We start from the raw sequence: 24,067 nt of genomic DNA, 5'->3' as shown, positions 1-24,067 counted from the left end.
CTGTGGAGAATTTTGATGTACCCACAACCTGGTTCCTCCCACAAATAAATTTCAAGGGACAAAAAGAGGTGAAGAGGAACTGTAGAATAAAACAGTCTTAAAAGACATATCAACCGATTTCAACATTTCGGCATTATTCAGGTCTTGAGTCCACGAACAAACAGTTGGGGGAAAAACATGTATAAGAAAACCGGAGAAGTTTAAACACTGACTGGATATTTGATGATAGTAAGGAATTATTGTTAATTTTAAAAGTATGCTGACAGTTTTATGTAGTTATGTTTTTTTTTAAATACATCTTTTAGAGACATACTAAAATATTTATGGATAAAGTGATATTATTTCTGGGATTTTCTTCAAAATAATCTAGAGAGAGGAGAGGTGGCAGGAAGAAGGTGAAACACAAGATGATAATTTGTCAAAATTGGGAATGAACTGCACTATATTCTCTTCTTTTGCATATGCTCTAAATTTTTTTATGGTAAGATTTTAAAAAGAAGCGTCACTTAAGATGGATCTCAGAGATTGTATTGTGGAGATAAGTAATTGTTTCAGTGACATAGTTATTATATTAAGAGGAATCTCTGCTTAGGGTTTTTTTTAAACCCCATTCCCAAAAGCACATTCATATTAAGATGTAGTTAACATTTCTTAAATATCAAGTATGTGCCAGACAGTTGTTCTAGTTACTTTATATGTATTATCTTGCTTCAAATTTACCAGAATCCTGTGAAGAAATTCTACTGTCTTCACTTTTCAGATCATGCTGAGAGATTAAATATCTTGAACCAAGACGCAGCTAGCAGAGGATGGAGCCAGTCTTGCAGCGCTGCCCTTTGGCTTTCGGTGCTGTGCGCTCCCACCTGCTCTGTTCAGCCCGAACAGTTCAGAGGAGCAGAGATTTTTGAGTGACAGTGTCTGCTGTTATATATTTATCTTTTCCATTTTCTTGATCAGCACTCTTTGCCCAGACTCAAGTCTTTTTGGGGAGATCGTAATTTGTGTTTTGGCTAACTAAGAGTCTCTAAAACTAGTCATCCTGCTCCAAGGCAATACTAGTCACTATCTGAATCTTTAATGAGGCAAGCTGTTCCCCTTCCCCACAAGATGGGGAGGGGAGAAGCACAATTTTGGTTTTAACATTCTTCTTGATCAATCGTTCCAAGGCAGCTTTCCCTAATATAGTGTGTATTCAAATGGAGTGCTAACATTAGGCAGGGCTAGAATGGTGCATCTTAATGTGAGACCTTCTCATTATCATGCATGTGCACAAAGGAGGGGAAAACCTACTGCCAGTAAGAAAGGGCATTTTCAGTACTAAGAAATGAAAATATCCCTTGGATAAAATGCTGAAGTTGCCCCAAAGGGACAGCTTCCTCATCTAAGATCCAGGGGAGCTTATAATATCTTTTAAAAGGTGACTGTGGACTGTCAGAATATGTTGCATAATTCATCTCCAGGTAAGTCAATTAAAAACCTCTAGTTAATAAAATCTTTTGTAAAGTGCTCCTTCTTGGAGCAACTATAATTTGTGATAATTGAAGCTTTATTGGTAAAGTAGCAGCCCAGGAGGATGACTAAAATACATTTTTGTGCTTCAAGAGATTTGATGACTGACTCCAAACACATTAAACTGTAGAGATTTGAGAAGCCTCGATTGATCCATGTATCTTTTATCTCTCACTTCATTGAAATGGTGGCAACTTGGACACTTTTCCTGAAATAAATAATAAATATAAAACATAATGAAGCAATCCTTTAAGGAAGGTAAAAAAAATACAAGAAGTTCAATTCCTAGTTGGCCCAAGATTATTTCGAAATTTGTTGCAGATTTCCCCAAGATTGGTATAAGAGTATATGCCCTTCCAACTTAAAATTAGTTATTTTTCCCCTTTTTTGTGGGTGGATTTCCCTACACCCCTAGTAAGGATAATCAAGTTAAACTCTCCATGGTTTGCCTCATGGATAAGAGAGGGAAATAAATTGACATGGTCTATAGTAGTCTGTTCTTTAGCATAAATGCAAAAATAATCTTTATGCCTGCAGATACTTCTTACTGTATAGTTGTTGAACAGATTCCAGATATATGGAAAGTTCTAGAGAGATTTAGTTAAACTGGGGATTGCTCCATGATTTAAAATATGGTCACTCTGAACAAGAATTTAATGTTAGTTCTCTGATATTAATTATTTATAAAATTTGTGTGTCACTTATTAAACCCTGTCAACCCAAGTCACTGACACCACTGCTTCTTCATTTCAAAACACTCTATAATAACATAATCCAAATTTGCAAAAAAATTTCAAGTTTTTTAAAACTCCTAATATATTAAAAATTGTGAAAGAATGAAAACTGAGATTTCCTTCTAGATCTTTAAATAAATCTAGACTTTATATTAATTATACTTTGTGATCTTGAGGGAGAAGCAAAAGCTGTGGCTATTTCTTTATATCAGATCTGAAATCTCATTATATATGAATAATTTATAATACACATCCCATGGTGCAACCATAGATAATGAAGACAACACTGACACCCTGTAAAACTCACCACCACAGTTGACCAGGAATTTTTATCACCTGGCTCCCTTTTTGCATTCAGGAGCTGATCTCACCCCGACATAATGAAAATGATGGAAACCTTCTGGGGTGAGTTCCTTTCTATACCTCCAACTTTTCTCAACAGTTCCCTGCATCGGTATCTTCATGCTTTTCTTCCCCTGAAAGATTTTTCTTCTCTCTAAATCTTTCTCACTCACTATATTTGGCATCCCCTTCCCCACCTCCTTCTTCTGGGCACTCACTCCCATAGTCACCCCTCTTTTGTTTTTAGCTTCTTTAATCACAGGCTCTTTATATTATTTCTTCCAAGTTGTTCAAGTTTCTTCTCTCTAGAAAGCATTTTTAAGTGAGACTTATAAATATTCTCTCCCATTCATTATTTTCTCATTGATTTTCTTTCTAAACTCCCCTCCATTACATGCTCTCTTGATTTCAAGTTCTGTCTTTAGGCTAATGACACCCCTGGATGTATCTCTACCCTTCATCTCTCTCTGTGTTTTAGAACTGATATCTTCTCCTTTATACTCAATCAGATCCTGCCCAGCTATGTTCCCATCATATCCAGGATGACTCCTGAAGTCACCTTGATCCCTCTTTCCTTTATTATGATGGCAGATTCAAAGTTACTAGACCTAAAATTATGCACAAATGTGTGTTGATTATTTTCCCAATAACATTTTAAGCTTCTCAAGACCTTATCTTATACTTCCCTCCTTTGTATCTACTTCCAATCAGATCCAGAGAAATAGCAAGAATCCAATAGTTATTAATATAAGAAGTCAGTAAATGTATTCTTTTAGGAAGAAAACCTCAACTAAGTGACAGGTGAGTGGTAGCATTTCAGAATTATTGACCTACAAAATTATGGCTATTATTTTCTTCAATAAGTGCTCTTTTAACCTTTTCATGTTACACAGCATTTTATTAGGTTGTAGAGTGTGTATAATTAAGTTTTAGAATATTTAGACACCCCAGAAGCTGATAATCTGTTTACAAATTAGATATGATCCAGACACACAAATAGATCAAACAAGCCAGGCATAGGTGCATAAATAATAAGTAACCTCTATAGTAAATGGGAAAACACAGGTGAAGATTGGACGGTATGATGATAAGGTGTCAAGTGGAGGATGATGTTTAGTTAACCAGAGTGATTTCCCTGAGGGAGATGGATTTCAAGTTTATTCTGATTTAAGATGATAAAAACAGAAGACTGGCCCAGTAAGAACAGCTTGAATTAAGGATCAAAGACAGAAGGAGTCAACACAAAAAGGCAGAATAGAGATAAATCCAGAGATGTAGGCTTAAACTAGAAAACAGGCTCAATCCAAAATTTTGTTCCTTCCTCATCAAACTAAATTATTGTCATATCTATAAATATGTCATTTGCTCATATAATAGCTAGCATTGATATAATGGTTGCACTTCTCATTTTGAATTTTAAAGTGTAAAGCCATGGCATATGCAAAATATTACTTTCTTCCTACCTCTTGAATTTTTCTGCCTCATCCCTACTCCAGCATTCTGCTACCTCTTCTTTTCACCTGTACACACTGCTGACATCTGCCCCAGCCATCTGCCATGACAGCTGTTGCCCACTAACACTTCTAGCCATAGCCAGATTCCTTGATACAGTCTGGTGTCCCTGCTAAGTGGTAGCACTCACTGAGCAAATAAATGCATTCCTTTCTTTTCCCATAGAAGTCATAGAGTATAGTGGAAACAGCCAGAGATTGGGAGTTAGATGGATCTGGGTTGAATTCTGGTTTTTCTGATCATCATGTGAATTTGCAATTTCCTTATCATCTTGGGATATTTCTCCTCATGTAAAGAAAAGGGAATTAATTCTAACCTTTAAGGTTATTGAGAGGGTTTATGAGAGAATATATTCTATGAATGTTAATAGATACATAGCCCCGTTTCTGCCAGAATGGGTGCTGCTTCTCAATGATTCTCAACATGTAGTCCCTAGAAAACCTGTGTCAGAGTCATCTAAAATGAAGATTCTGGGTGTTACTCTAGGCCTGTTTAATTCAAAGCTGCAGATATCTGCCTGAGAATCTACATTATAAGCCAATTTACCAGATGAGTCTTATGCAAACTGAATTTGAAAATTTCTGGGATATGTATTCATGTTCTTCCTCCTTTTCTCCTTTCATCCTTCCTCTCTCTTTCCTTTATTTTTTTTTTCTTCCCTTTACCTCATTTAAGAAGACAATATACATAAAGCTTCAGAGTTTTAAGGTACTGTGTTATGTCCTTTGCCAAGTTATTTTCACCTTTCAGAGTTTCATTACTCTTTTATGTAAAAAGAAAATTGTCTATTTCTCTAGTCACTGCTTGGAATAAATTATTAAAATGGTATCAGCCACTCAGAAAAGGCATAAACACAAATGATAACTATACTAAAATAATTAGAGTTGTTGTGAAGGGTCCCTCTTTATTAAAAATAAGATACAGTAATGTTCATATGTGGCTTATAACAGAATGTGGGGTTGTCCCAGGGCTGCGGCAAAGGTGAGGTGAAAAAGGGACTTGTCGTAGGTGCGCAACTTAGGGAATGTCAAAAGTTCAATAATCAAGATAAATGATATTTTATTTCAATATTTTTAGAAAATAAAATTCATGGAAAAATCCACAATGAATAAAATATCAAAATTTTAAATAAAGACAGGCTCAGTATTATGATTTTTCCTTTTGTGTCAGGTTCCAATATGGCTTGCCACAGCACTGTTACTGTCTAAAAGATTGCATTAAAATATTATTTATCTTGGTTACTGAGATATTTGGTGCCTCCTTAAATTTCACACCTGAGACAAGTACATACTGTAATCCTGGCCTTGGCTTATCTGCATGCTGAATCATTTCAGCATGTTTAATTAGCTAAAACAGAATGGCCCATTTCTGTGCACTTTCTGCCAGAATCTCCACATACACTTTTAAGTGACACTTGTGCAAATAAATACTCTATTTTTGATATAGATCTTGGAAAACAACCACGTTTTGAAGATGTCAGTACAGATATCTGGGATTCAGATAAATCTCAGAAAGAAACATGCTTTTGCAAATGATAGTGTCACCTAAAGATTGTGTTAGGTAGAAAGAAGTAGCAAGGCTATATATACATCCAGTGTTTAGGGCTCATTTCTGATTGTTCTCGTAAGAACCGGAAAACCAGGAGTCAACAAAAAAGGAAAAATGTTCGTGTAGATCAGAATCAGCCTGGCAAGAGAAGTGATCACGGAAGGAGATTTTTGTATAATTAAATGTCAGTTTGCGTTTTGAAATATTGCCTGCTGCCTCCCACTCAATCACTAAGTGAGATGAGAGGGAATATTCTCTATGCAAACCCAGAACTGACAGCAGCACTTGTTCGGTTCTCTGTGAAGGAAGGGCTATAGATCAGAAGGATCAGAACAGCTCATTTTCCCAAGGCAATAAAATGTTGCAGATAAACTACAGCATAAATAGGGGTACATTATAATTTCCATGTATAAGAAAAGCAAATAAAAACCAAACAAAGTAAAGCTGTATACACCTTTGGAATTTTAGAACAGGGAGGAATTTTAGAGGTCATATAGTTCATTCTCCTCCCTTTACAAAAGAGGAATTTGATGCCCAGACAGGTGACTGGTTTCTCAAGATCACTCAACTATCAAGTGACTGTCAGAGCTGTCACTTTCTTCCACATGATGGTGGGAGCATTTGTTAGGCGGTGCAGCAGGTGAGTGGTGCCGGAGGAAGTAGTACTGGTCCCCTGTTTCTTGTAGGCAAATGGCTTACAAGTCTTTAGAGCTGTAGTGGGACTTTGAAGTGGGAAGACGCTATTGGATAAATGCTCAGAACTGCTGAACACATAAGTTTCTTGGCATTCCAAGAAACACTTCTATTTCTTTTTGTCCTATTCTACTAATTACACAAATGCCAAATTTACTGAATCAGAGACTACAGGCCTTGGCATATGGATTTTGGTAAAAGTTCTCTTGGTGTTTCTGATGTGCACCTACATTAAACACATCTGTGTTGGCTATTTCTTTCTTTCTGACAAATATATCTTTATCAGTCAATAACAACAGCGTGAATTAATTCAAGGGCAGGCTTGAGTGAGAGATGCAGGATGAAACATCAAAGCCTTAGAAAAGAAATATATGAAAAAGCAAAAGAGGAGAAATCTTTAAAAGCAAATATTTCCTCTTTTTAATTTTGTAAAAATGGGAGGAGCTGAGAGCCATAGTTAGCAACCCTACAGGGTGTTTTCTTCCTTTTTTTGCTCATAACCAGACTGAGCTCTTGAATGCCCTACTTGGAGCTACTTGAGAATTACATGGGCCAGTTGTCATGGAACATATTACAACAATATTCATCATCATGGAATGGTTTCAAAAGAAAAATTGTTTTTGATCTTTTTCTTAACCTCAAATATAGAGAACTGAGTTAATCATGCTCCTTAAATCATGGCATGTTAATACTCATCACTGGTCCATGAGAGGCTTCTTTCCTGTATTTGTTTATTTCCGCATATTTCCATTTCTACCCTTCCCATCCCCAAATAGGCACAATTCTCTTGTATTTGGTATGAATCCTTTTACAGTTATCTCAACACGCTATCAATGTGTTTATTATTCTAGTATATATTTGAGCTCCTGATCTGGGTCATTGAGGTGAGAGGAGAGAGAAAGAAGAAAGATTGTAATGATTGCTTCAGTGTGCTTTCAACAGACATTTGGATATTCCACTTCAAAATGCTTTGCAGTCAGTCTTCTCTTAATTTTTCTGGGTGGTACAATATCAATTTCACTTGTTGATGTGAACATGGTGTCCCAAGAATTCAAAATAGCAAATGCAGTCTAGCCCAATCTTGCCTGTTATCTTTTCCACAGTCCCTACTGTGGAGGATGGTTGATTGCCAGCTGCCTATAAATTGAAAGTACTTTGTACCCATTTATATATTTGAAAATCATGAAATTGGTCTGCAGTCTCATAGTCACCAATGGATATTAAGATTTATTTGAGTGACTGAACAACTTTTATGCAGACTGCTCTCAAAGTTTTTTCTAAGTGTAAATCAGAGTGATTTTAATGACTTAATAACTTTGAAATTAAGAACCTATCTAAAAATAGTTGGGGAATGTACTTCATGAACATTTTATAGAGTAAATTTAGCAACTATACTTAAAGACAACAAATGAGTTTGTTTTTTGTTACTTTTCCAGTTTTTTCCCCTATAATAAAATCAAAGTCAGCCATTGCTTTCATCGGGAAAGTGAGAATATAAAGACTTTAAATGTCATCAAATGTAACATTAGAAGCAGTGGAGATATTTGGCAAAGAAACCTTTTTTTGAGATCAATTTTAAAAGGGCAAAAGACCATTTAAAAGAAGATCAATGTGGAGAGAACAGGTAGTCAGGAGTGGCAATAAATTAAAAGTTCAAGCAAAATCAACTTGTCATCAGACTCTTGTTCCACACATCCTCCTTCTCGAGCGTCTTTACCTGCCCTCTCTGATTTCACATCAACTCCACTAGCAGTGGGGTGATGATATATGGACAGTTCACAGGGACATCCTCTTTTGTTTGCAACCTGGAGAACTGATCTCGCCCCAGGACCGTCAGGACACTGATATTCAACAAGGCATTTTTTCCATTTCTTTTCTTAACAGTTTCTGATTTTGATTCTTACAATCAAATATCTGACAATCTCAATTGCGCTGATATTGAGTCTTTGTGGCCTGTTCTCATCATTGTCTTTTATATACCTGACCTTTTTCTCAGTAATTGGGTCATCTTGTGACTGTAGTACTTTTGGGATTAATTTCTCCAACAGGGCTTGCAGGGTCATTTCCTGACAGTCATATCACACCTACCGAAGTCGCCAGCTTTGCATCTTGACCTGGTGTTCTAAACTCTCAAGGGAGCCTTAGCAATTGCTATTTTCTTCTCATGTTACTCTTGAGCATGTTACATTTGCTGTGTGCTTTGACCCAACAGGACAAAAATCCCTTGTCTAAGTCTATCTTTGTTCCCTATTAGTGGCAGTAGCTTGTAATAGGCAGTAGCTTGTAACTATAAGGGGAAGATAAGAACCTTCCAAAGGACCAGATAAAATTGTTCACAGAAGGTACTGACTTCAAACTCACTGATGTTTCCATATTAACTGTTACCTAAAATATGTACGTGTGTGTATGTGCATAAATTGCATTTTCAGTTCTTCCAGACCAAGTTTTAAAATATTATAACAAAGGAAGCTGTGCATGGTAGCTCATGCCTGTAATCCTAGCTTCTTTGGGAGACCAAGGTAGGCGTATCGCTTGAGACCAGGAGAGACCTGACTCTACAGAGAAAAAAAAATTGTCTGGGTGTGGTGGTACATGCCTGTATTCCTAGCTACTTGAGAGGCTGAGTCAGGAGGATCTCTTGATCCCAGGAGTTTGAGGTTGCAGTGAACTATGATGACACCACTGTACTCCAGCCCAGGTGACAGAGCAAGACCTTGTCTCAAAAAAAAAAAAAAAAATGTATACATACATAAAACAAAGGAAAAATCACATTATTGTCAAAAGTTACACTTTCTGATCTGAAAAAGCTTATAGAAAAGCTAATATTCTCTCTCTATTTGAATAACCACAGATAAAGTTTTGCACCTGCTGCACAATTAGTATAACTTCTGTGACTTTTAAAAGAACAAATGATACCCTAAGATTTGTTTCAATGAATTAATTATAGAGCTATTATTCCTTTGTCTGACAGTTGCTCAGGGTTTCACAACAATTTATCTTTTAGCTTTCAGAATGGCAAAATAGACAAACCCCTAATGTCCAAAAATGTAAGTACAGTAAAGAGAGGTTTATTGAACAAGCCGGGCAGATGTTATTTACTGGACATGTGTGTTCAGCTCCTCTATAATCAGAGCCCTGGCAGAGAAACCGGACAGCCCTATCCTTCTGCCTCCGATCATATTACACTGCAGCTGTCACCAAGATACAGCCCAGTCCTTTCCAACGAGTTAAAGAGGAGGACGGTTTATCACCATAGTCTTTAGGAAGGAATATTTCACCAGTGTCTAACAAGAACCTTTCTTACTGGTATCTTATCCCCTCCTGATTGACTTTCAGTGTAACCCCCAGCAGTGGCCACAGCCACTTACACAGTTGTCCCATATGTCTTTAACAACATTAAGGGTTTTTGTATTGGTGTTTAGGATTCTATACTTCCATACATTTTCTAACATGTATCAGGTTTAAAACTATAATGGCCAGTACAAAATTATTTTTAAAAATTAAGGATTTTTATAACATATGGCAGGGAATGATTTTTCTAAGCTAAAAGGCAGAGGTCATAAATGAAAAGGTAGACAGATTTGAATATATCAAAAATAAAAACTTAAACACACACCCAAATCATCATGAACAAAATGAAGAGGCAAACTAAATGGGGAAATATTTGCAATATTTGAGGGACAGAGTAAATGTGTTTAATTTATTTAAAAAAATCCCTTAAAATCAATGAGAGACATGCTTCAATTGAAAAAAGAAAAAAAAAGTGAAGGTCATGAATAGGAAATTCACAAATAAAAGCTATAATACATGGTCAATATGCATGTGAAAAACTGCCTAATTATACTGGCAAGTAAGTGCATTTGAAAACATACTGGGCTTGTCAGATTGACTAAGAGTTCTTTAAACAGTTTTCTCAGTGTTGTGAGAGTGAGAAATAAACATTCTCATACATTGTTGATAGAAATGTAAATTGGCCCTGACTTCACTGCTATGCAATTCATCCATGTTTCAAAAAACTACTTATATGCCCTAAATCTATTTAAATAAAGAGAGAAATAAAAATAAAAAAAGAAGTATAAATTGGTATAGGTTATCTAGAGGTCAAATTGTCAATATGTATTAAACGTGGACCTAGGCAGTCTAATTCCAAAAATTTATCCTTAGGGAGTAATCATGGATATGCATAAAGATACAAATACAAAAAAAAATTCCTTCCTTCATAAAAATATTTAAAATAGTCAAAAAGTGAAAAAACTGTCATACCACCATCTCCAGGTTCTAGGAAAAACAAATGGTCTTAGGTGGTCCTTGAGCCCCTCTCATCACAAGGTGTTTGGTACAGATGACTACCAATGCTTTAGGGCTTCCCTAAGATCCCTTGTTCTTGCCCATGTCCTGTCCTCCTGGAGTCTCTGTATACCAGGAATGAGACCCCAATTTGGCTAAATTATATAGTGGATATTTTGCTGTTATTAGGACTAATATTGAAGATGAGTACTTAATACATGGAAAGATGTTCATGATAAGCAAAAAAGCAGGAAACAAAATTGTGTGTAGAGTCAACAGAGTTTTATAAATGTATAATTACATTTTTAAAACCCTAGAAAAATATATTCTAAAATAAAATGCAAGCATACCTCAGAGATATCATGGGTTCGGTTGCATATCACCACAATAGAGCGAAATCCTAATAAAGCAAGTCACACAAAGTTTTTGGCTTTTCAGTGCATATAAAAGTTATGTTTATACTATATTGTAGCCTCATAAGTGTGTAATAGCATTATGTCTAAAAACAATGTATATACCTTCATCAAAACATACCTTATTGCTAAAAATACTAGCAATCATCTGAGCCTTCAGAAAATCATAATCTTTTTTCTGGTGGAGGGTCTTGCTTCAGTGTTGGTGACTGCTGACTGATGGGAGTGGTGGTTGCTGAAGGTTGAGGTGGCTGTGGCAATTTCTTAAAATAAGACAATGAAGTTTGCTACATATATTTACTCTTCCTTTCTTGAAGATTTCTCTGCAGCAAGTGTTGGTGTTTGACAGCATTTTACCCAAAGTAGAGCTCTTTTCAAAATTGAAGACAATGCTCCCATACCCTGCTGCTGATTTATCAACTACGTTTACATAACTTTCTAAATTCTTTGTTGTTGTTTCAACAGTGTTCACAGAGCTTTACCAGGAGTGGATTCCATCTCAAGATTTTTTACTTTCTTTACTCATCCATAAGAAGCAATTCCTCATCCATTTAAGTTTTATCATGAGATTGCAGCAATTCAGTTACCTCTTTAGGCTACTAATTCTTCTACTTATCTTGCTATTTCCACAACATCTGGAGCTACTTCTTCCACAGAAGTCTTGAACCCCTGAAAAATCATCCAAACCATCCATGAGGGTTAGAATCAACTTCTCCCAAACTCCTGTTAATATTGACATTTTGACCTCTTCTCATGAATCACAAATGTTCTTAATGATATCTAAAATGCTAAATTCTTTCTAGAAGGTTTTTGACTTATTTTGCCCAGATTCACCAGAGGAATAGCACTTTCCCAAGATTACAGACAGCTGTAATCTTAGGAAATGTATTTCTTAAATAAGAAGATTTGAAAGTTGAAAATACTCCCTGATTTATGGGCTGCAGAATGAGTGTTGTATTAACAGGCATGAGAACAATGGGAATCTCCTCATATGTCCCCATCAATGCTTTTGAGTGACCAGGTACATTGCCGGTAAGCAGTAATATTTTGAAAAGAATTTTTTTTCCTAAGCAGTGGGTCTCAAAAGTGGGCTTAAAATATTCAATAAACCATGCTGTAAACAGATGTGCTGTCATCCAAGCTTTGTTGTCCCATTTTTAAAGCACAGCCTGAATAGATTTAGCCTAATTCTTAAGATCCCTGGGATGTTTAGAATGGTAACTGCACTTTGGCTTCAACATAAAGTCACCAGCTGCATTAGCCTCTAACAAGAGTCAGCCTGTCCTTTCAAGCTTTGAAGCCAGGCATTGACCTCTCTGCTTTAGCTACGAAAGTCCTGGCTGGCATCTTCATCCAAAAGAAGGCTGTTTGTCTACATTGAAAATTTGTTGTTAGCGAGTTGCTTTCATCAATGATCTTAGCTAGATCTTTTGGATAACTTGCTGCAGCTTCTACATCAGCACTGGCTGCCTCACCCACCTTGCACTTTTATGTTATGGAGACGGTTTCTTTCCATAAACCTCATGAACCAACCTCTTCTAGCTTCCAACTTTTCTTTTGCAGCTTCCTCACCTCTCTCATATTGAAAAGAAGTAGGGATTCACTGAGGATTAGGCTTTGGCTTAAGGGAATGTGGTGGCTGCTTCGATTTTCTATCCAGAACACTAAAACTTTCTCCATATTAGCAATAAGCCTGTTTCGCTTTCTTATCATTCATGTGTTCACCGGAGTAGCACTTTTAATTTTCTTTGAGAACTTTTCCTTTGCATTCACAACTTGTCTAACTGGTGCGAGAGACCTACCTTTTGGTTTGTCTCGGCTTTTGACATACCTTCCTCACTAAGCTTAATCATTTCTATTTTTGATTTAAAGTGAGAGGCTTACGATTGTAGGTTTATTAATTGGCCTAATTTCAATATTGTTGTGTCTCAGGGAATAGGGGCACTGTGGAGTGAGAGAAGGGGGAATGGCGGGTCAGCAGAGCAGTCAGAACGTCCACACTATTTATCAATTAAGTTTGCCACTTTATATGGGTATAGTTTGTGGAGCCCCAAAACAATTACAATAGTAGTATCAAAGATCACTGATCATAGATCACCAAAGCAATTATAATAATAATGAAAAAGTGTGAATTATTTTGAGAATTACCAAAATGTGGCACAGAGACATGAAGTGAGTTCATACTGTTGGGAAAATGGCACCAATAGACTTGTTTTCACTTGATGCAGAGTTGCCACAAACTTTGAATTTGTAAAAAACACAGTATCTATAAAGTGCAGTAAAGTGAAGTGTAATAAAATGAGGTATGCCTGGATACAACTTTTGTAGTTGATTTGAGGAGGGATTAATTTGCTTCCTTTTTAATAATGAGGTATGCCTGTACACAACTTTTGTGGTTGATTTCAGGGGGCATTCATTTGTTTCCCTTTTAATCAAATTTTCTAAGTTCAACACATAACTTTAAAAAATTTTGTTGAAGTATAATATACATCCAGAAAAGTATACATATTGTAATCAATTAATTTTGACAAAGGGAACACACCTGTATACCAGCACCCAGGTCAAGACTCAGAATAGTTATCATCAGTCCATTTTGTGCTCACCTCCTCCATCATCTCCTCCATGCTGATGACTAGCCTGCCTTCTAACAGCATTGATTAGTTTTACCTGTTTTCGTACTTTATATAAATTTATGAAATCATATAATTTGTAACTGTTTGGTCCAGCTTCTTTTGCTCAATATTATTCTTGAGATTAATCCATATTGTTGCATGTAGCTGTAAATCATTCATTCTTTTCATTGTATGTTATTCCCTTGTGAGAATTAATATATTTACCTATTCTCTTGACAGACATTTGGAACTATTATAAGTAGTGCTTCTGTGAGCATTTTAGTGAATATGTGTTCATTTGGTGAACACATCTACATATTTCTGTTGGGTTACAGAATAAAATTACTGGGTCTTAGACCATACACATGCTCAGTTTAGTAGATGTTGCTTGTTTGTATCAATTTATACTTGTGGCTGTATCAATTTATATTTCCACTAGTATGTACAAGTTTAGGTTGCTATACATCTTCATCAAATACTTTTTATTTTCTGTGATTTTCATTTTAACCATTCTGTGAGGGTAGTGGTATCATATTGTGGTTTTAATTTGTATTTCCCTAATTTATGATGAGATTGAGTGCCTTTCCATATGTTTTTCTTTTGCCAGTTGGGTATTGTCTTTTCTGAATTCAAGACTTTTGTCCATTTTTCTATTGCATTATCTGCCTTGTTGATTTCAAGAAGTCATTTGAAAGTCATATAGGAGTCATTTTTTTGAAATATGTATTGCAAATATTTTTTCCTGCTCTGAGTTGCCTTTTTTTTTTTTTTTTTTTTTTTTTTTTTGAGACAGAGTCTCACTTTGTTGCCCAGGCTAGAGTGAGTGCCATGGCGTCAGCCTAGCTCACAGCAACCTCAAACTCCTGGGCTGGAGTGATCCTTCTGCCTCAGCCTCCCGGGTAGCTGGGACTACAGGCATGCGCCACCATGCCCGGCTAATTTTTTTATATATATATCAGTTGGCCAATTAATTCCTTTCTATTTATAGTAGAGACGGGGTCTCGCTCTTGCTCAGGCTGGCTTCGAACTCCTGACCTTAAGCAATCCGCCCGCCTCGGCCTCCCAAGAGCTAGGATTACAGGCGTGAGCCACAGCGCCCGGCCTGAGTTGCCTTTTAAATATCTTAATGGTGTTTTTAGATGAAGAAACAGTTTTAATTTTAATATATTCCAATTTACATTTTTCTCTTTTAGTTAATACTTTTTATGTCTTTGTCTACTCCAAAGTCAGGAAAATATTATTTTATCTTTTCCTTTAGTAGTTTTATCATTTTTCCTTTAACATTTAGCTTTACAATCTTCTGGAATTGATATATAGCATGAGGTAGGGATCAAGATACTTTTTTCCAGTATGGGTATCTAATCAACCTCTTCCATTTATTGCAATGACTCTCCTTTCACCACTAGGTTGCCACCTTTGTCATAAGTCAGGTGAATCTATCTATCTATCTATCTATCTATCTATCTATCTATCTATCTATCTATCTATCTATCATCTATCTATCTATCTATCTATCTATCATCTATCTATCTATCTCTATGTATCTCACAATCTATGTCTAGACTCTCCTTTCTGTTACACTGGTCACGTTATTTTTCCTTGGGCCAAATCATACTGTCTTAATTACTATAGCCTCATAATAGTCTGTGATATCTGGTAGTGTAAGTCCTCCAGCTTTATTGTTCTTCAGAATTGCTCTGGTACAATCTTGGTTCTTTGAACTTCCATATATGTTTTAGAATCATGTTTTCAATTTCTAAAAAGGAGACCTGTGGGATTTTGGTTAAGATTTCATTGAACCTATAGATTAATTGGGAGCATAAACACATTAGTTTTATAATAAGAAAATGGAAAGCAATTTTAAAAATAAAATACTAAAACACAACTAGATCAAGATTTTTAATCAGTTTAGTTTTCTGAAAAGAAAACAAAATCTGTAATTTTCAATTATAGATGTATTCAAGGCATATGTATTTTAGGTGTATTCTAGTAGATATGAAAGTAATAATAAAATCTAGTTATTATTCCTTCAGAGAAATAATAAAATTTAAAGGTTTATTTATGTAAGAAATGTTGAGGAAGTACATGTGAACAGTCTAGGATGAATTTTTATTTTCAAAGGTTTTGCTCATCTCTAAAGGCCTCATGTCACAAAGCTGTATATTGTAAACACAGGGAGATCGTGTGCTCCATTTCACCTGGGGCAGTCCCAGTCAACATCTCTTAACTGGGTTGATACAATTTAGCATTTTTCCTGGACAAAAGCACCCTGATTTGGCTGATTAATCTCATGACCAATGTATGTAAGTTTGACTATTTTTATTACAAATGCTTTGCCAATACATTGTCTAAGAAAACAGTTTTCTTTGTGAACAAGTTATCCTAAATTAAAAATTTTCAAGTATTTCTAAATGTTACTTTAAGAAAAATTACCCTTACATGTACTTGATTTTCTAAATATGTATCATCAACAAAGCTCCCAGGAAGGGTTAGGAAGAATATCTTATTGTAATGTTTGGAACAAAAAGCTTTCTTGATTGGGAGACGGGAATTAACGGGGAAGTTGCCTATTGCCAAGGATGAGTTCCAAAAGAGGTCATAGCACATTCAATTCAGTTCCAGGTAGGTGCTGGGAACCAAGCAAAGATTAATTCAAGGAGGCGGGATGGAGGTGTGGAAGCCAGGGAACAGGAGGAAGCAGAGGCAGTGTGAGGTTATTAAAAGAAATTCTACAAGTACAAATTAAAACCACAATGAGATATCATCTTACACCAATAAGAATGACTATTATTAAAAAGACAAAAAATAACAGATGTTGGCAAGGATGTGGAGAAAAGGGAACTCATACACTGTTGGTGGAAATGTAAATTAATACAACCTCAATGGAAAACAGTATGAAGATTTCTCAAAGAATGAAAAATAGAACTACCACACAATCCAGCTGTCCCACTACTACTGGGTATCTACCCAAAGGAAAAGAGATCAATATATAAAAAAGATACCTACACATATATGCTTATCTCAGTACTATTCACAACAGCAAAGATATGGAATCAACCTAAGTGTCCATCAATGGAGGATTTTATAAAGAAAATGTTGTATATATATATGCAATGGAATATTACTTAGCCATAAAAATGAAATCATGTCTTTTGCATTAACATGGGTGGAAACGGAGGCCATTAATCTAAGTAAAACAACTCAGACATAGAAAGACAAATACTGCATGTTCTCACTTTTAAGTAGCAGCTAAATAATGTGTACACATGGAAGCAGAATGTGCAATGATGGACACTGGAGACTTGGTGCCGGGGGTAAATGGGAATGAATGATGGAAGGTCACTTGGTGGGTACAATATGCATTGCTTCAGTGATGTATGCACTGAAGGCCCTGACTCCACCACAATACACTATATCAATGTACAAAATTTCACTTGTACTCCATGAATATATACAAGTAAACATTTTTTAAAATAAAAATTTTTAAAAAAACAAAGAAATTCTACAAATTAGGGAATGAGAGCTAGGCTCAGCTCCTGAGAATTAGGTATGATACTCAGACTTCCTGGCTGTGATTTGGGTCAGGAAGCCCCATGCTGCCAGTCCTCTGGGACTTCCATGCCTTAAAGATGAGAAGGAATCATCTGTGACCTGAGTAGAAGGTTCTGGGACGGATATTTTGGATTTTTGTGTCTGGTCTGGGGGTTGCAGTCTAAGGAGGCTTCACAGGTGCTGCTTCTTGCTCTCTAACAAGTAGCAATCAGATGCCCTTTCCACATTCTCCTGGTGTCATGGTAAATTTTGTTTACCAGCAGGGCCCCCAGACTAGGTCGGGGCTGAATTTCAAATAGGTGAAATCTTTAAAGCAGTGGTTCTCAGCCTTGGCAGCCCATTAGAATCACCTGGGGAGGTTTACACTATTAGGCCCAGGCTCCATCCCAGACCAATTAAAGCAGAATCTCTAGAGATAGAGCCCTAGCATCAGTATTTTTATGTATGTATATATCTCTATATGTATTTACTTATTGAGACAGGGTCTTGCTCTGTTACCTGGCCTAGAGTGCAGTGGCATCATCGTAGCTCACTGCAACATCAAACTCCTGGGCTCAAGTGATCTTTCTGCTTCAGCCTCCCCAGTAGCTGGGACTACAGGAACATGCCACCATGTCTGGCTAATTTTTCTATTTTTTGTAGAGATTGGGTCTTGCTATGTTGCTCAGCCTGGTTTCAAACTCCTGGCCTGAAGAGATTCCCCCACCTAGGCCTCCCAAAGTGCTGGCATTATAGGCATTAGCCACTGCACCTGATCGCATCAATATTTTTAAAATCTGTCTCAGGTACTTTAAAAAAATAGGTTTTAAATTGACAAATAAAATTGTATATATTTATGTTGCACCATATGATCTTTTGATATATCATGTGGAATGGCTAAATCAAGCTAATTAACATACCCTTTTTCTCACATACTCATACTGTGATTTTTTTCATAACTCCAATCTGATCATATCAGGCCCCCAGTTTAAGGCACTTCTTCCCTAGGCCAGCATCTCCCCTTGGTCTGCAAAGGCATTGCTGGCCCTGCTCTACTTGGCAGTCCTATTTCACACCTTGTTCCCCCTTGCTCTCTCTGCTCTGGAGGGACTAGGCTGCTTTTGGTTTGTTGTACCTGCCATTCTTCCTCTTGCTTCTGGACCTTTGCACATGGAATTTCCTTTGCCTAGAATGTTCTTCCCTTTATCTCTACTCAACCATTAGCTCTTAATTTGACCATCACCTCCTGTTGGACTGCCCTGACCTTGGCAGCCCCTGTCAATTCATAGCACTGTATCTCTTCTTCTGAACACTTGTTACAGTTGCATTTGATCCACACCAAAGGAAAAATATCCACTTCTTGTTAATGACATTGTAGGTAAACAATTGATTTAAGAGCTCAGCTGTAATGTATTTATATATTTGAACTCTTAGCAAGTATGTGTCATCTAACTAGAACTCTGTGAAAACAATATGTGCATTTAAAAAGACCAGAAATAAACATGAGCTATTATTATGTGTCAATTATAAGCAAACAATAAAAGGCTGAAAATAAACATAAACAATTATTATGTGTCAACTATAAACAAACAAAAAAACCCAACTAGAAATAAACATAACAAAATGTGGTTACCTTTGGTGAGAATATGGAGAATTTTCTTCCAATCTTTTTTCTGTTCTTTGTATATTCCAAAATTTCTAGAATGATAAAAATTACTTTTATAATGAATAAAAATGCAATTAACTGTAAAAATGTGTCTAGATGGAATATACAGACTATGACTGGAAATAAAACTAGGCTGTGTAATATGTTTGCTTTAATTGACTCTACCTACGCTTTCCTACATAGCAAAAGCCAGAAAACACCATTCTTGTTTGTAAACATTTAAAGATGACCTGAGAATTCTATGAACTAAAAATATTACTTCCTTGATGATTGGGTCTGTCTTGTGTGGAGCCATCCGTTCAATTGCCTGTGTTCCCTTCCACCTCTAAAAGGTTCAAGAGCAGGTAGGAGACTGTGTTCCCACCTCACACGAGGACTTAGCTGTTGCCCTGCAGGAGTGCCTTCCAGGCCCTCTTAGGAAAGGCCCTCTTTTTCATGGTTAGACTCCTGCCCTAGCAATGGCAATGGGAGAAACAGGGCTGTAATATCTGCCGTTGCTTAGATTTCTATGCTGGGCTATGTTTTGAAGTTCACTCTCTTGTGCTCTGTTGCTGTCTCGTGCTGCACAGTGGTGCCAGGTGGGGCAGAGGGCAAATGGAATCCAGACTTCTTCATATGAAGAAGACTGTGGAGCCCAGTCAATAAGGATTGCGCTTTCTTATGGCTAGAGATATACCATATATGCATTTTGGTTAAATACCAAAAGCCAAGTGTTAAAATCAATATTTGGCTAAGAATAAAGCCTAATTCCATACTTAAAAATAACTCTTCATGTAAGAAAATAGAAAAGCAGTTGGAGGGAAGAGGAGGTTAAAAAAATATAGAAAACCATAGCATATTATGCATTTAAGTTTTATTTATCTCCTTGAGGTAATAATTTGAGGTAGCAAAGTTGATCTTTTGCTTTTAATTCATCTTCAAAAGCTGAGAATAATTCCTAAATAGGATTTTTTTCCTAGAAAGGTCCATGCCCTAATGAAATTAAATATAGTGTTTAAAAGTTTTTTATTTTATTATTATTTTTTTATTTCAGCATATTATAGGGCTGCAAATGTTTAGGTTACATATATCGTCTTTGCCCCACCCGAATCAGAGCTTCAAGCATGTCCCCCCCCTAGATGGTGCACATCACACCCATTAGGTGTGAATGTACCCATCCCTTGTCCCCACTTCCATCTGCCCGACATCCGATGAATGTTACTACTATATGTACACATAAGTGTTGATCAGTTAGCACCAATTTGCTGGTGAGTACAGGTGGTGCTTCTTTTTCCATTCTTGTGATACTTCAATTAGTAGAATGGGCTCCAGCGCTATCCAGGATAATACAAGATGTACTAGATCACCATTGTTTTCTGTGGCTGAGTAAAAGACAGCTACACTAGAATGTTTATAGCAGCACAATTCACAATTGCAAAGATGTGAAACAACCCAAGTGCCCATCAATACATGAGTAGGTTAAGAAAAGTTATTTATTTAACATGATGAAAGCTAGTATACCATGTAATCCTACAAAGATTAGAATTATGGCATACTCTAATTTCTATCTAACATTATTTAACTGCTTATAAATATTTATAGCTTAAAATAAATATATATTATTTAGCTAGTGCTATATTTACCTGTCAATCTATTTTTCTTTCTTTTTGTTTTTTAGACTGAGTCTCACTCTGTTGCCCAGGTTAGAGTACCGTGGCGTCAGCCTAGCTCACAGAAACCTCAAACTCCTGGACTTAAGCGATCCTTCTGCCTCAGCCTCCTGAGTAGGTGGGACTACAGGCATGCGCCACCATGCCCAGCTAATTTTTTTCTATATATTTTTAGTTGTTCCACTATTTTTTTTCTATTTTTAGTAGAGATGGGGTCTTGCTCTTGCTCAGGCTGGTCTCAAACTCCTGACCTCAAGCGATCCTCCTGCCTCGGCCTCCCAGAGTGCTAGGATTATAGGTGTGAGCCACCACACCCGGCATGTCAACCTATTTTTCTATTTAACTGATAGAAAATTTTTGATAATTATTTTTTACATGAAATTGACAACTTTTATAATTGACATTAATTATATGACAGTAACTTGGAGTACTTTGAAGATCAAGAGTTCCAGAAAAGACATTGATCTGCATAGACATTCAACTATTGAGTCTTCTGAAGGACAAGGCCAAATTAACTAGCAGCTTTTGGGTAAAGCTGAACTGTAGCTGAATTAATTATAGCATTTATTTCATTTTTTCAAAAATTTATGGAGCACCTTCTAAATGTGATGCATCTGGTTGGCTTTGAATCTACAATAATAAATAAAAATAAAATAACCTCATTTTCTTTATATTTAGGTTACTCAAATGTTTCAGCCTATTTACTCATCACATATCATATTAACTAATTTTATTTTGCTTTTGTTCATGAATATTTTATTTTATTTTTTATTTTTCCAGCATATTGTGGGGGTACAAATGTTAAGGTTACATATATTGCCCTTGTCCTCCCTCCCCCCTCGAGTCAAAGCTTCAAGTGTGCCCATCCCCCAGTTGGTGCGCATCACATTCATTATGTATGTATATACCCATCTCCTCCCCCCCCATCTGCCTGACACCCGATAATTGTTATTCCTATATATATTAACTATTTTTTAAAAATAGTTCAAATCTCTACTTGATGCAAGAATTCCAATATTTTATCAGTTTGTCCTTCCTGAGCATTTTTTGAGTCTCTGAGATATCCCAAGCCGGTTGTTGTTTGACATCTTGACCAGCTGCCTTGTTCTGGAACACTGCCTTCCTTTTTTATTGATCACCAGCATCCTTCAGCCCATCGCTGCTACTCTCCCATATGTGACTTTCATCCCAGGTGCCATCCCAGACTCTTGCACAATTCCCCACAGTGCTAGGCAAATTGACTGTGATGTTCACATGCCTTACTGATGGCTAGGAGATCTAAAAAAAAAAAAAGGGCGGGGAGGGGAATATACAAGAGGAGAACTTAGCAAGTGTAACTAGATCTAGAGGTTCCCTGAGTTCACAGACAAAAGCCGTTCTCAGGTGCTCCTATTGTGCAAAGTCGTCTCTACCCAGTCTCAGGACTGTCACCACGTTCAGGGGTCAGCTTACCTTCCCACAACAGGAATGGCTGGAACAAGTCTCTCACATCTGGATCATTCGCCTCCTGTGCCCCCAGGCCCAGGGCCAGTCTCACAGGCTCATACCTCTGAGTGTCCATCTCCTGGTATTGCTGACAGCTGAAACACCTCTTCCTTTCTACACCCATCCACATAGGTGTAGCCTTTCCCTTTAGTCCTTAGGATAATTCAGAACAACATCTCTATTTCCCCCAAAGTTGGGTTTATTCAATCTGGAATGAACTCAGGTATGGGGCTTATATAGTATAGTCCAGTGTGAGCTTCAGCAATCCTAGGCTGTTCTTTCTGCGGTAGGATGTGTTCACATTCTTCCCATAGCTTCCAGTCCCGCTGATCTCCTGTGGTTAACTGCTTGAACAATCATCTCCCAGTATCTAACAAAAACTTTCAGGGACAATGCAATTTAAATCCACTTACAGGAAAGAAATATTTTGTGAAAGAAAATATAATTTGCAGAGAGGCAGCCGTGCCACAGTGAAGACAACTTTTTATATGATTATGGAAAGCAGATTAAGTTCCTTGGAGCCATATTATCTCCGGAGTCTCCATTACAGAATAGAGTGTATGCTTTACCTTCGTGTAACAGAAAGATCCTCTACGATGTTTTCTCTAAAACAAAGAAGTGTGCCCCCAAAGCTGAGTTCAAAACTTTTCCTCAAGGGAAACAAACTACAAGAAGTATTTAAAATGTCAGTTTTTCTTGTTCAACCATCTGAGTAAGGTGTTAAAGTCTCTTGGGACTCACACTAGACCAGGGGACACCATTAAATTCTGTTTCACGAGTACTGGACAAAGTGCCGGTAGGTGATTGGGGGAAAAATGAGACAGATGAACAGTTTTAGTGAAATACTAAGTAATAATTTCATTCCAGTGTAATAAAGCTATTATAAAATGCTGTAGAAGTGTGCTCAAAGTACTTTGGGGACTATTACGCAAAGAATTCTCCATAGTTACTCTCCTGAACGATGAGTAGCAGAATGATTGGCTCTTCTAGTTTATTATAGGCTTTTTATTTTTCAAAGTTATTTGTGTTATACATTTCCTTAGCCACTCTAGGGCCAAGGATAGGGTGTTGTAAATAGTGTTTAATAAATGATTGTCTAGTTGACTTGAATCACAGACAGCCTCCTATATCTGGATCCTATTATGAAATAAATACTGATACATACGACAAAATGAACAAGCTCTATCGACTTCTTAATTTTCTCCAAAACTCTATTTTGGGGAAAGGAGTTGTCTGTAGCCTGGTACTCAAGAACTCAACTTTTCCCCCTTCTTTGAAGTTGAAGTTTAAGAGTCAGTATCGGCATTTTCAACATAGTTAATTTAAGTGAGCAAGAGTCAGTGTCAGAGTCCTTAATGTTCTCCATCTACGAGTGTTTGTTTTCACTAAGTCTTGTCCAAACCTTCCCACCATACCCAGTGCTCCATTCCCTGTGCAAGTTGATTGCACGAAAGAGCTAATGTCACATGGATGTTGGCACATGTTAGTGTGACTTACCCTAACAGAATTTGAACTTTGAGCTTTATTTTTAATCAAAGGATGAATGACTTTGTCCTAAACAGTTGGGGCTTTAGTTTGCAAACGCGTGGTGCTATTTTTCCCTTGGGGAGCACACTGTTATTACTGTTCCTAATCTCAAGATGCAAACAGCTGTGTGCTGAGCCCACATGTAAGCTAAAATAATTAGAAAACATTGACCTTGGTTATTGTGTTCACAACCAGTGCAACACACACCACACACACATACCACACACCACACATACTACAATACTACACACATCCCACACATACCCCACATATACCACACACACCATACACCTCACACCCCCCACAGTCCACATACTACATACACCAAACATGCCACACAGCTACCCCACACATACCCCTCACACACCTCACATACACCACACACACCACACACCACATATACCACACACACACACACCACACCACATACACATACCACACAAAAACCACACATCACATACACCAAACACACCATACACTCATACCCTCCACACACTACACACTACTCACTAAATATACCCCCCACACCACCATACATACTATACACATGCACACTACA

General features: G+C 36.9%; 1 protein-coding gene and 1 long non-coding RNA gene across 9 annotated transcripts in view; one reads left to right on the top strand and one right to left on the bottom strand.

Moving 5' to 3' along the window:
- ZNF385B (zinc finger protein 385B) overlaps window positions 1–24,067 on the top strand; it is a 374,516-nt gene that overhangs the window by 61,599 nt on the left and 288,850 nt on the right. For 3 of the 8 annotated variants that reach the window (XM_076005718.1, XM_076005716.1, XM_076005717.1), the window contains one exon: window positions 20,505–20,614. The exons of 4 other annotated variants lie outside the window; for them this stretch is intronic. The gene's annotated coding sequence lies outside the window, so the exon portion shown is untranslated. The remainder of the gene's footprint in view (window positions 1–20,504; window positions 20,615–24,067) is intronic. One more of the 8 variants, XM_076005719.1, reaches the window with a different exon arrangement.
- LOC142872364 (uncharacterized) lies at window positions 1,581–22,087 on the bottom strand. Its single transcript, XR_012920581.1, has 3 exons — window positions 21,949–22,087; window positions 18,815–18,879; window positions 1,581–1,717 (listed from the first exon to the last, which is right to left on the bottom strand). It is a non-coding gene; the product is annotated as an uncharacterized LOC142872364 (long non-coding RNA).

This window comes from Microcebus murinus, chromosome 8 (genome assembly GCF_040939455.1).
Source record: "Microcebus murinus isolate Inina chromosome 8, M.murinus_Inina_mat1.0, whole genome shotgun sequence".
Lineage (NCBI taxonomy): Eukaryota > Metazoa > Chordata > Mammalia > Primates > Cheirogaleidae > Microcebus > Microcebus murinus.
This window is presented reverse-complemented; position numbering and strand designations above follow the sequence as displayed.